A 12,337-nucleotide genomic window follows, 5' to 3' on the forward strand; every position below is an offset into this window, starting at 1 on the left:
TGGTTCCACCATTTGGTTGCGTACCACAAATACCTTGGGGTCCCTCGTACGTACCTGGTCCTGAGCTGCTTGGGCATGGAAGGCTCCAGGCTAGACAATCACGTGGTCGGCTTGAAGAAAACCTATCCCTGTGGAAGCTCGGTGCTCAGTGTGCCCTGCACTGGGGGGTGGGGCGGGGCGAGGCTGGGGAGAAAACCGGCTGAATGTCTCCAAGGATCACACGGGTCAGACTGGGTTAGATTGTGCTGTGGTAATAATGGCCCCAACCTGTCAGTGGTTTACAACAACAAAGGGTGTGTTTCTCACTCGCTAAACATCCATCGTGGGCTCGCTGGGGCTTTGCTCTCGTGTCGTCTCACTCCAGAGCCCAGGTTGGTGAAGCAGCCACCCTCTTGAATGTACTGAGCACCTTGGCACCGAGTTCTGGAAGGTTCTCTACTTCAGGGTACACCCCATTGGCCTGAGCTGGTCGTGTGGCCCCGCCCCACACCTGGAGGCCTGGAAGAGAAGGGCTGGGACCATGTGGGCAGAAGTACTAATGACCAACCCTAAGCACCTAGAACCTAAGGAATAGCCTGCCACTCCCTGGACCCCAGTCTTCCTCATCTTGCTGGATAGTGGCATCTCCACCCATGCTCAGGCCCAAACCTAGGAGTTGCCCCATCCCCGTTTCCTCCTCGCCAGTCAGCCCACTGGAGGTACGAGTAATGGGACCTTCCCATTGCCATGGCTGGTCTTGCTTACTCTCCAGAGCAGCCAAAAGGATCTTGTATCCTTTTGGGGTTTCAAAAACACATATAATTCCTATAACATAAAAACCACCATTTAAAAGTGTATACTTCAGTGGTTTTAGTATAGTCACTATGTGGTGCAAACCATTACGACTAATTCCAGAACATTCCATCCCCCAGAAAGAAATCCTGTAACCGATTAGAGTCAATCCCTATTCTCCCTTCCCCTAGCCCTGGACAGCCATGGATCTGCTTTCCGTCTCTATCGATTTGCCTATTCTGGGTATTTCACATCATTGGAATCCTACAACAGGTAGCCTTTTGTGCCTGATTTCTTTCCTCCAGCGTTTATTTTTTTATTTTTATTTTTGGGACAGAGAGAGACAGAGCATGAACGGGGGAGGGGCAGAGAGAGAGGGAGACACAGAATCGGAAACAGGCTCCAGGCTCCGAGCCATCAGCCCAGAGCCTGACGCGGGGCTCGAACTCCCGGACCGCGAGATCGTGACCTGGCTGAAGTCGGACGCTTAACCGACTACGCCACCCAGGCGCCCCATTCTTTCCTCCAGAATGGGTTCAGAGTTGTAGCCTGATTGAGTTTTCCATTCCTGTTTATGGCTAAGTAATATCCCATCGTGTGGGGTGGCTACGTGTTGTCAATCAAAAGATTCTACCCCACTGCTGCCCACAGGTCTCTAACAGCTTCTGCTTGGGGGTCAAGGTGAAGTCCACAAGGACCCAGGGCTTTGAGGGTCAGGCCTCACTGTGCTCATCTGATGCTCCTACTCATAATCCACTGTGTTCCAGCTGCACTGGCCTCCCTGCCTACCCTTGAACTGGCCACAGTCATCACAGTCCCACGACATTCATGATGGCTGATAACCTCTGCGTAGAAAGTTCTCACCCTGAATCCTGTTTTCATCTGTTTGTTGTTATTTTTTTTCCCTCTACAAATGGATACAACAGGAGAGAAAACAATGATCCTCCCCTCTATCCATCACCCAGATCTAGTGATTATTAATTCATGACCAATCAGTCTTGTTTTATTTATAGCCCTACTTTGTGTGTGTGTGTGTGTGTGTGTGTGTGTGAAGGTTTTTGTGTAGCAGAACTCAGGCATATTGTCATTTAATCTGTAGATATTTTAGCATTATCTCTAAAAGATAAAAAGACTCTTTACCAGAACCTAACCCCAATGCTATTATACACAAGAAATAAACTCTATTTCCTTAATATCATCCAACATCAAATATCTGTGCATATTTCCCCCGTTGCCCCCCCCCCCTTTTTCTTTTGGCAATGTTTTAAATTTATTTTTATTGAGTTTTTACTTGGAACATTGTGAGTTCCTACCTGTCTCCAGGTTCTTTTTTTTTCTTTTTAAGTTTATTTATTTTTGAGAGAGAAAGAGAGCAAGCAGGGAGGGGCAGAGAAAGAGGGAGAGGGAGAAAATCCCAAGAAGGCTCTGCACTGCCAGCACAGAGCCCGACTTGGTGCTTGGCCATGAACCATGAGATCATGGCCTGGGCAGAAATCAAGATTCAGATGCTTAACCCACTGAGCCACCTAGGCACCCCTCCAGATTCTTTTTTCCAAAAGTAATCTCTACATCTAGTGTGGGGCTTGAATTTAAGAGATTAAGAATCACATGCTCTAACACCTACTGACCCAGTGGGACACCCCATGTGGCTTCCTTTTTTTTTTTTTAAAGTAGTTGCATGACCAGCACAGGGCTGAAGGCTGAACTCGTGACACTGAGATCAAGACCTGAGCTGATATTAAGAGTTGGAGCACTGGGTGTTGTATGGAAACCAATCTGACAATAAATTACATTAAAAAAAAAAAAAAAGAGTTGGGTGCTTAACCAACTGAACCATTCAGTCACCACTGAGGTGGCTTTTCAAAGTATTTATTTATTTATTTATTTATTTATAGCACATGCACACCTGTGCATGAGCAAGGGGAGAGAGAGAGAGAGAGAGAGAGAGAGAGAGACAGAGAGAGAGAGAGAGAGAAAGAGAGAGAGAGAAGAATCCTAAGCAGGCTCCACACCTAGGGCAGAGACTGATTTGGAGTTTGATCCCACAGTCAGGAAACTGTGCTGTGTATACATTAGAGTTTCCTGCTGTCTGGGGTTTGCAGATTGCATCTTTCATGGTGCCATTGAACATGTTCCCTTGTCCACTGTCCCTGCAAAGTGGCAGTTCCATCTAGAAGCTTGATCGGAGTCAGGCGAGGTATTTTTGCAAGAGTGCATCTATGGTCATCTTGAGTGCTTTCATCGGGAGGCACACAGTGGGAGGCATGTTTTGTCTCTTTTTGTGAGTTACATTGCCCCTGAGGGTCACTGCATAGATGCATGAACGTACTGGGTGGTGTAACAGTGGTATTCTAGCCCAGCAGTCTTCAACTGGGGTGACTTTGCTCTGAAGGGACATTTATCAATGACTGGAGACATTATTGGTTGTCACGACTGGAGATATGCTGCTGGCATCTGCTGGGTAGAGGTCAGGGATCCTAACCATTCTATAATGCACAGGACAGCCTTCTCAGCTGTTACCCAGCCTGGCCATCCATATTTCCAAAGCTGAGAATTCCTAGCCTTTTCTTTGTGGAGATTGAATCAGTGGGCCAGTTCTTTAATTTTCTGTAATAAAGGTATGTGTCCACACAGGCTGTGGCCTCATGGGGCATGGAGGGGACTTTCCACCTGTTGACTTTGGGTTTGTTGGGGCCAGAGAGAGGGGTATTAGCAGACCTGATAGGAGCAAAGACTTGAACTGTATCTTTTCTGTGCTTATTTACTGTTATTTATTTACTTTTTAAAATGTGTATTTGGAGAGAGAGAGAGAGCATGAGTGTACAAGCTGGGGGAGGGGCAGAGACAGAAGGAGAGAGAGAGAGAATCCCAAGCAGGCTGCACGCTGTCCGCACAGAGTCCAACATGGGGCTTGATCCCATGAACGGGGAGATCATGACCTGAGTCGAAATCAAGAGTCCAACGCTTAACCGACTGAACCCTCCAGGCACCCCTGCTTATTGCCTTTGAAATGTAAGCACGCACACATCCACACACAGACACACAATTTCTTAGATAAATAGCAACATATTATACACACCTTGCCACCTCTGCTTTCCACTCAACAGTATGGCCTTGCAGATAGTCACAGTGTAGGGGCATTTGGAGCTCCTCCCCCTTCCTTCCTACAGGGGCCGGGCTCATCCAGCCACACCCCTACTGATGTTATCCGGGCTGTTTGGGTCTGGCTTTTACAAACAGAGCTGCAGTGAATAGCTTGTGCAGACATATTTTTGCCAGTGCATTTTTGTTACTGCAGATATTTTCTTGGCTACTTTCTTCTTATCCTTTGGGATTCTGCTCAAATAAATGTCACCTCCTCAGAGGAGTCGTCCTTGATCAGCCCTATCCCCCAGTCACTACTGAATCTATCCATTAGAATAGAATCTATTGTTTCCTCTGTCTTGCCCTGGTGACAAGGCCCTGGAATGTATTGTCCCCTCCCCCACGGCGGAAGCTCCCACAGGCCAGGGACTTTTTCTTATTCTCCCCCATAGACCCAAAGCTCAGTATCTGGTAGAGGGATTGACGGGTTCCCAGGATGTGGGACTGCCAGTCTTTAAAACCAGGACATTCTGTGGGCACTGGGAAGATCCAGTTACCCTACCTGTCATAAAGTAGGTGCTCATTAAATATTTATTGAATGAATGCTGAAAAACCTGGTGGTAGATGTGTGTTGTCTAACCTATATAACATCTAATGAAATGTATTTTGATTAGATAACTTTTTTTAAATTTTTAAAAAATGTTTTTAATGTTTTTATTTATTTTTGAGACAGAGAGAGATGAAGCATGAGCAGGGGAGGGTCAGAGAGAGAGGGAGACACAGAATCCAAAGCAGGCTCCAGGCTCTGAGCTGTCAGCACAGAGCCCAACGCGGGGCTCGAACTCACAAACTGCAAGATCATGACCTGAGCCGAAGTCGGACGCTTAACCGACTGAGCCACCCAGGCTCCCCTAGATAACTTTTACAAACTCGAGTATTTCATATGAAAATCTGGGTCCTGTTTTCCAAAAAAAAGCAGACGATCTCCCGTCACGGGGCCTTACACTCCCGCATGGCAGCTGTCAACTGGAGTAGAATTTTGGCCTTCTGTGTAGATGGGGCTGACTCCCCACAGCACCCAGTGCTCACATGACACTCAGCTGCTGACCCGCTCAGCCCTGGCAGGTGTTTGGGGTTTTGTGGCCTCATGGCCTAGCAGTTGGAGGCATCAACTTTTGAACCAGACAGATTTGGATTCAGGCCGGGACTGGGATGCCTACTAGTTCTGCAACCTCGGCTGGTCCCCCCCACCCCCCCACCCCCCCCACCCCCGCTCTCTGGGCCTCAGTTTCCTCCACTCTGCCTCCTTCTACCCTCCTCAGGGTTGAGGAGTTTCTAGACACTCCTGTTCCAACGTGAAGGTCTTTCCAGGTGGGGAATCAGAGAGCTGAGCCCTGGAGAGCCTAGTGCTTCTGGAAACTTCCTCCCGCGGCCTAGAGGGGACACTCAGCTCAGTGCTGGCTCAGCCAAGGCAGGGTGCTGTGTAAGGAAGACCCGGTGTGCTCCAGGCTAGTAGCAGGGGCAGGACCCCCAGTGTGGAGGTTACCATGACGATCACCCCATAAGATGGGTGTGGGGGTGCAGGGACTGGAGACCAGAGGAGGAAAGGAGAGGGGTCTCGGGCGAAAGGTTCTCTGGCAGAGGAGGGAGCGCTGAGCTGATGGCAGGGGGCGGGTATTTCCCTTCTGGCTCTGATCCCTCTTAAAATGCAAATCCCTTGGGAGGGTCAGGTGCTGGCAATGCCTCTTGCAGTTACGAAAAATGGAAGATGTGAGGCCCTGACAGCCTGAAATCAGTGGACTCAGGCTCCCTCTCTCCTCAGTTCCCATCCTCATACCCTGTGACCATGTGGGCTCTTCAGCTCAAGGCAAGACTCGGGGGTCTGGCTCCCCGGTCGCCGTCCATCTGGGGCAGCCTCTGCCCCCACTGATGGGGCTAAAAGATGCACCATTCTGTGCTCCAGGCTTCCCCTAGGGATCCCCTCCTCCTTTCCCAGATGAGCTATCTCCTCTTCCAGGAAGTCTTCCAGGAATGCTGCCTCCACAGTCCTGGAGAGGTACCCACTGTGCTTCCTGAGCCTGTATTCCTTCCCTCAGAACTTGGCCCATCCTCTGTGACTGCTGCACTTACTTGTTTCTCTAGTAGTGTTGTGAATCCCAAAGGCACAGGGACTGTGGTCTGCCTTGTTTGCCTGCGTATAGCGGATGTGAATAACAGTGTGCGAATGGTTGAAGATGTGGTTCCCTACTGCAGTTTAGCTGGGGCTGCTGTGACGGTAAGAGGGGAGAGGGAGTGATTGAGGGCGAAATCGGAGGAGAGGGGTATCTGTAGCTTGGATAGGGGCTTGTCTGCCAAAGCCCACGCCTCGGCAGCCCTGCAAAGTCATCTCCGGTTTGCTGTCCTTACAACGCATGACCAGTGTGGGCAGGGATGTTCCCTATTGGGGTAGTGGTGGGGTAGGCAGCTGAGATTCACGCCCCCCCCCCCCCCCCGCCCGGCCCCGACAAGGTTTGGGCCTCAGATTCCTCCATGGAAGCTGGGCTCAGGGAGTGGTGCTGGGCTGGAGGAAGGGGAGGGAGCCCGTGTGTGTATGTGTGTGTTTATAGTTGGAGCTACTTACTGGTCCCACCTGTCATGACTTATTCAGGACCCGATCGCAGAGTGCCTCACGGGCGGACAAGTCAGGGGTGTACCTTCCTCTCCTCTCCCGCTGGCCATGTCCCAGTTTCTTGCCTTTTGTCCCACACCTACTTAACCAGGGGTAGAGGGCACTGGCCATTTGGCATCCTCCAGCCTGCCGGCAGAGGAACAGGGCAGACTGGATCACCTTGACCCAGGAAAGATGCCTGGAGGTGGGGTTGGGGACTTCCCTTCAGCAAGGGCCCTATGCTGGGGACTTGTCCCTGAGGTCTAACCCAGATCATATATGCTGCACATACAAATGCTTCCTCAGTGACGTTGCCCTTGACCAGGCGGTTAGGTCCACGGCTGTGCGGCCCTGCCCTGTGCAGACCTGCAGCTATCAGCCGTCAGCTGTGTGGGGAAATATGGCAGGCTTTTCCACTTCCTTTTCCCCCTTTCTCTCCACCGAATTGAAAAAGAGTGGTCATAAATGTGGCAGGTTCATTAACTAGAAAATACACTCCAAACCACACAAATGAAATTCAACCGACTGGCAAAATAACATTTTTTATTGCTTTGCTCTTCATGGGTGAGAGGGAGGTCTTTGTCTCTGTCTTTGTGTGGTTCTGAGCATCTTCATAGTGGCTCTGGCAGCCCCTGTTGGGGCTTGGTCTTGTTCTGACCAAGCATAGTTCTAAAATGTCGCTCCTGGTGTGGGTCAGCCCTGCAGGATTCGCCTATGGCTGGCAAGGCCCCCAGGGAACAGGGCGGGGGTGAAGCTGGGGCCCAGGGAGGCTCAGTTCTTTTTTTTTTTTCAAGGTCACACTAGCTCTTTGGGCCTATGAACTTTTAAGGATCCTGCAAAAATATCTGAGGCCTTAAAATATTTCTTGGCTGCAAAATGGGAAAAGAAAACAGTGAAATCGAAATTAATAAACGTTAAATGTCTACAAAATGTAACGTTAGGTCAACTGCCTTAATTACTACATTAGGCATTCATAAAAGTGTCATTACTCGTAAAAGCAATTTGTCAGCTACATTTTCTCACTTGGTAAGAAATCCCGGGTAAGGAAGAGAATGGACGAGAAGGAAGGCATAGCCAACTGCCCGTTAAATCAGTGCCTAGTAGCCAAACAATACCAAGAACAAAATTACAAAAATCCTGTAAAAAGATTGTTGGCAAAGATGTCATATTTATTATGAGCTGTTGGTGTACTTTGCTCTGATAGAGGGAAGGACTTTAAAAGTCCTCTTGTCTTGGGCCTGGCCTAGGTCTGGGGCCTGCCCTTGGTGTCCGAGAAGCCTCAGCCAGGGCCTTCCCAGCACTTGCACGGCCGGTAACCCTTCACCACGGCTGAGGGAGGCACTTGGGCAGAGATAGGAAGGAGGCTGCCTGGGACCCTCCTACCCCTCTGATTCTGTTACCAGAGTGCCTCTGCAGGGCTGGTTGCCATCTCCCTATTAGGAAAAGCCCCCCGGAATCTGGGAGCACAGCTGGAAGCCACAGCCTGGGTAGTTTGGGGATTGAAGCCACAGGCTCGACTGTGGAGAAGCCTGAGGGTTGGGTCTGGCTCGGCCCTGGCTGGGCAGAGATGTTGCAGAACTGGCCCATGAAAGGCACCTAAGGACCGTATCTGGTCCAGCATCAGATCTTAGCTGTCTCTGCCACAAGGAGCTGTGTGACCTTGAGTGAGATGCTTTCCCTCTCTGGGCCTCAGTCCTTCACTTGACAGTTGAGGGTACTGGCCCATCCCTTTGAAGTATGAGAGCAAGACGAGGTCTGTTAATGTCATCTCCCCACTTTGCAATGGAAAAGGTGGAGGCTCAGAGAAGGGAAGGGAGCTGTCCAAGGTCCCAAGGGGAGATAGGTCGGAGGCAAGGCCAGAACTCCCTTCTGATTCCCACTGTGCTATCACCCTTCTTGCTTGTATCTCTGCTTCCTCCGCTACAGGGTCCTCCTGCAGGGCAGACCAAGGGACCGAGCCCCTGTGGGGACCCAGGTATCCAAGGGCCTCAGGCCACTGAGAGCAGGTGACCGAGTCATTTCCCCCAGAGGCTCTCATCCCTTCCCCTCCCCACGCTTGAGAAAGCACTGGACTTGGAGCCAGAAAGCTGGGCTGTAGACCCTCTCTCCTCGTGTAATGGATGTACAGCCTTGGGCAAGCACTCAACCCGGTTCTCAGGTTTTGAAATCTATACGAAGAAGCAGAGACAAGCTCTGCTCACCCCGGGGAGGGTGGGTGGGTGGTGGTGACAGCAGCTACCAGCAGCCATTTCCCTGGGCCCAGACCTCCTCTGGAAGAGGCACCCCCTGCCCACCCAGGAGAGATGTCATGAAATCTATGATTTGTCACACAGAAACTGCTCCATCTGGAGAGAGAGAGAGCCAGAGCCCATGCTTTTCAGAGCTCCGTTGGAGAACCTGAAGTGTCCAGAGTCTCCCAATGTGGCCAGGAAACTCCTGATTGGAGTCTTTCCTGGAATGAGGTCCTGGCTCCCTGGAGGAGGGGGTTGCCAAGGGGTGGGGCCTGGACTGGGCACCTGGGCACACCTTTTCTGGGGGGGGGGTTGTAGTGAGCAGCAACGTGTTTCCAGCCTTTGGTCAGCTGACTCTGGAGAATGTTCTGGGTAACACTGAACACAGGCTCCCCTGAAGCCAAACAATCTGGGAGGAAATAAAATTGGGGATAATATCCTGGGGAAACCTATGGGCCTTTTTCCTCCACCTCTGCCTCATTCTAAAAGGGATTCACAGATGAAATCATAATGAATATTGATATTTCTCAAGCACATATTACGTGCCAGGCACCATACTGAGCATTTTACGTGCATTATCTTATTTAACCCTTGCTGTAGCCCTATGGGAGTAGGTGCTATTTATTATCCCCATTTTATGGATTGAGAGGCTGAGATTCCTGTGACTGGCCTAAGGTGCCACATAGCTAGGAGGTAGCAGTTCAGGGATTTGGAGATGAATCAGGGCCCTAGAGCCCCAGCCCTTAACTTCTAGGTCATGCTTCCCTTCCTGACACGTTGGTGCCAATGCCCTGGGAACTGAGGCTCTTACTGGGTCCCTTGGGATGACCACCCTCCCCTTCTGTGTCTCCTGACTCCCTGGAACTGGGCCTGACTGGCACAGAGGGGCTCCAGCTGCCCTCCCCTTGCCTCTTTTCTGCAAGAGGGTCAACGTCCCAAGACCCTTGACACCCGGCCCAGTGTGCTCCCCAATTCAGCGCTCACCAGCAAGGAGCCAGGGACAAAGAGGAATTAGGAGCCGGAAGACTGTGGCTTGAAGCCAAGTGGGGGTGCTCCAGGAGGGGGCCGTGAGGTTAATGAAAAATCTGTCCCTGCACACATTGGCAGCAATAGCACTGTGATGATCTCTCCGCCTGAGGCCCTCTGGACCTGCCCCACTGACTCGATTCAGTGCGATCGATTGGCAGGGGCTCTGTAAGAGCCGAGGATCAGGAGAATTGATGTCCAAGGGCCTGGTGGGGCTGTTCCTGTGGAGCAGAGTGAAGAGAATGGCTGGAATGGGGGCCTCAGTTGTGGTCTGGATGACATTTCAGACCCCTGCCTGCAGAAGGGAAGGGGATGCTGTCCTAAAAGATCACATGATGGGGGTCCTGCCTTTGTGACTTCCTCTCCATCCCTGGTGCATGGACAACCAGGCCGGGTTTCCCAGGGCACAGGCCCTGCTGCCTCACTGGCCTGTCTGACCAGCTCCTCTCTCTAGGTTTCTCTGTCGACTGCTCAGAACCTTCTGTGGCTTCCAGCTACCTCTTGTGCTCATCTCCCTATCCATTCTCACGCTTCATGCCCTTCTCAGAGCGCTTATCCAGATCCCAGTCTCTAAGTCCGAACACTTTCCTGAATTCCAGACCCACAGATCCTCCTGCCCATTGGGCATCTCCACCTGGACAACCCCATGCCCCTCAGACTCAATAAAGCCAAGCAGGACCTGCCATCCTCCTTCTGCACCCGCCCCCCTCCACACCTGCTTTCTCTGCTCCAAGTCTCCCCATTCCAGTCAATGGCAGAGACACTTGATCAACACACAGGCAAACATGACTGTTTCAGACGATGTTCTGTGAGATGCAGGGAGCAAGTGGGGTAACGCAGTGGGAGTGACTGGGAGTGGGGCGGGGTGTGTTTGGTGGTCAAGGGCAGCCTCTCAGAGAAAACACATTTGACATGAGAGCCCAATGATAAGGCAGAGTTGGTTTGGCAAGGATCAGTAGAGTTTTCTGAAATAGCAAGTGCAAAGGTCCTGTGGTGGAAACAATGAGGCTGATATGCTTGGGAAGCAACAGGAAAGCTTGTGCAGGGATGCGTACATGGAAATGTGCGGGATGAAGTCAGAGAAGTCAGCAGGAAAACAGTTTGATTTTTTTTTTTTCTGGTATGGGACCCACTGAAGGCTTTTAAGCAAGGGAGAGGTGGTCATGTCTAATTTATATATTTAAAAAAATTTTTTTTATTCTTGAAGGAGAGAGATAGAACACGAGTGGGGGAGGGGCAGAGAGAGAGGGAGACACAATCTGAAGCAGGCTCCAGGCTCTGATCTGTCAGCACAGAGCCCAACACGGGGCTAGAACTCACGATCTGTGACATCATGACCTGAAGTTGGTTGCCCACCTGACTGAGCCACCCAGGCGCCCCACATCTGATTTATATTTTTAAAAGATTACTCTGGCTATTGAGCGGGCAAGGATGCTGGAAGCAGTAAGGAGTTGACTTGGAAAAGGAATTTAGGGACAGGGATGTATGAGGAAGCGTATTTTGGGATAGGTTTTGGAGACAGAGCCAATAGGAGTTGCCAGTTGGGTGCAGGGAGTGGGCACACAGTGGGATCCAGGATGATGCCTGGGCTTGTGGCCCAAGTGGCTGAGGTGGAGCCCTGTGCCTTTGGGTTCCAACAGGAGGAGAGTGAGACTGGGATTTCTGTATATATTGCTGAGCACTTATTGTGTGTGTAGCTCTGTTTTAGGTGCTGGAAATACAGTCATGAGTAAGACAGCACTCGTGCCCTCTGGGAATGCTGACTTCAGTGGCTGAGGTGGCCATAACCAATGAATATGTAATGTGATGAGGAACAGTGACAAGAACTAGGAAAAATTTAAGTGAGATAAGGAGATAAAGAGCACTGGGGATGTTCTTTGATTTTTCTTTTTAATGCTTATTTATTTTTGAGACAGAGCATGAGCAGGGGACGGGTAGAGAGAGGGAGACAGAATCCTTAGCAGGCTCCAGCCTCTGAGCTGTCAGCACAGAGCCCGACATGGAGCTCGAGCCCATGAACCATGAGATCATGACCTGAGCTGAAGTCGAACGTTTAACTGACTGAGCCACAGGTGCCCCCTGGGGATGTTCTTTAGAAGGGTGGTTGGGGGAGGGCTCTAAGGAGAGGACCTTTGAATAGAGACCTGAGGGAATGAGAGGTAAGCTGTGTGTATATCTTGGGGGAAGAGCATGCAGGCAGGAAGAACAGCATGTGCAAAGGCCCTGGGGTCATAACACAGATGTCCTTGTGCTGGCACACTTCAGAACAGACACACTGGGGGCTAATGAGAGTAGGTGAGAATTTTCCTGTTTCTCACACTCATGAAAATTCACTAGCAGGAACATTTCTTTTTCCTTTCCAATAATTTCTAGGTTTAAGAAGGAGCCACTGGGTAGAGAGGTCAAAGCCTCTTTGGGGAAAGAAAAAAGGAGAATCCCACCCTCTCTGGTGGAGGACCCTCACCCCCCCCCCAAGTGTTTGCTCTGGAATCCCTTCCTATCACTGGGGGCAGGGGTGTGAGTTAAGTTCAGTGACACAAATTATCTTAATGATAACGGTGTGTAATAACCTAATGGC

Source organism: Prionailurus viverrinus, chromosome C1 (assembly GCF_022837055.1).
Source record: "Prionailurus viverrinus isolate Anna chromosome C1, UM_Priviv_1.0, whole genome shotgun sequence".
NCBI lineage: Eukaryota > Metazoa > Chordata > Mammalia > Carnivora > Felidae > Prionailurus > Prionailurus viverrinus.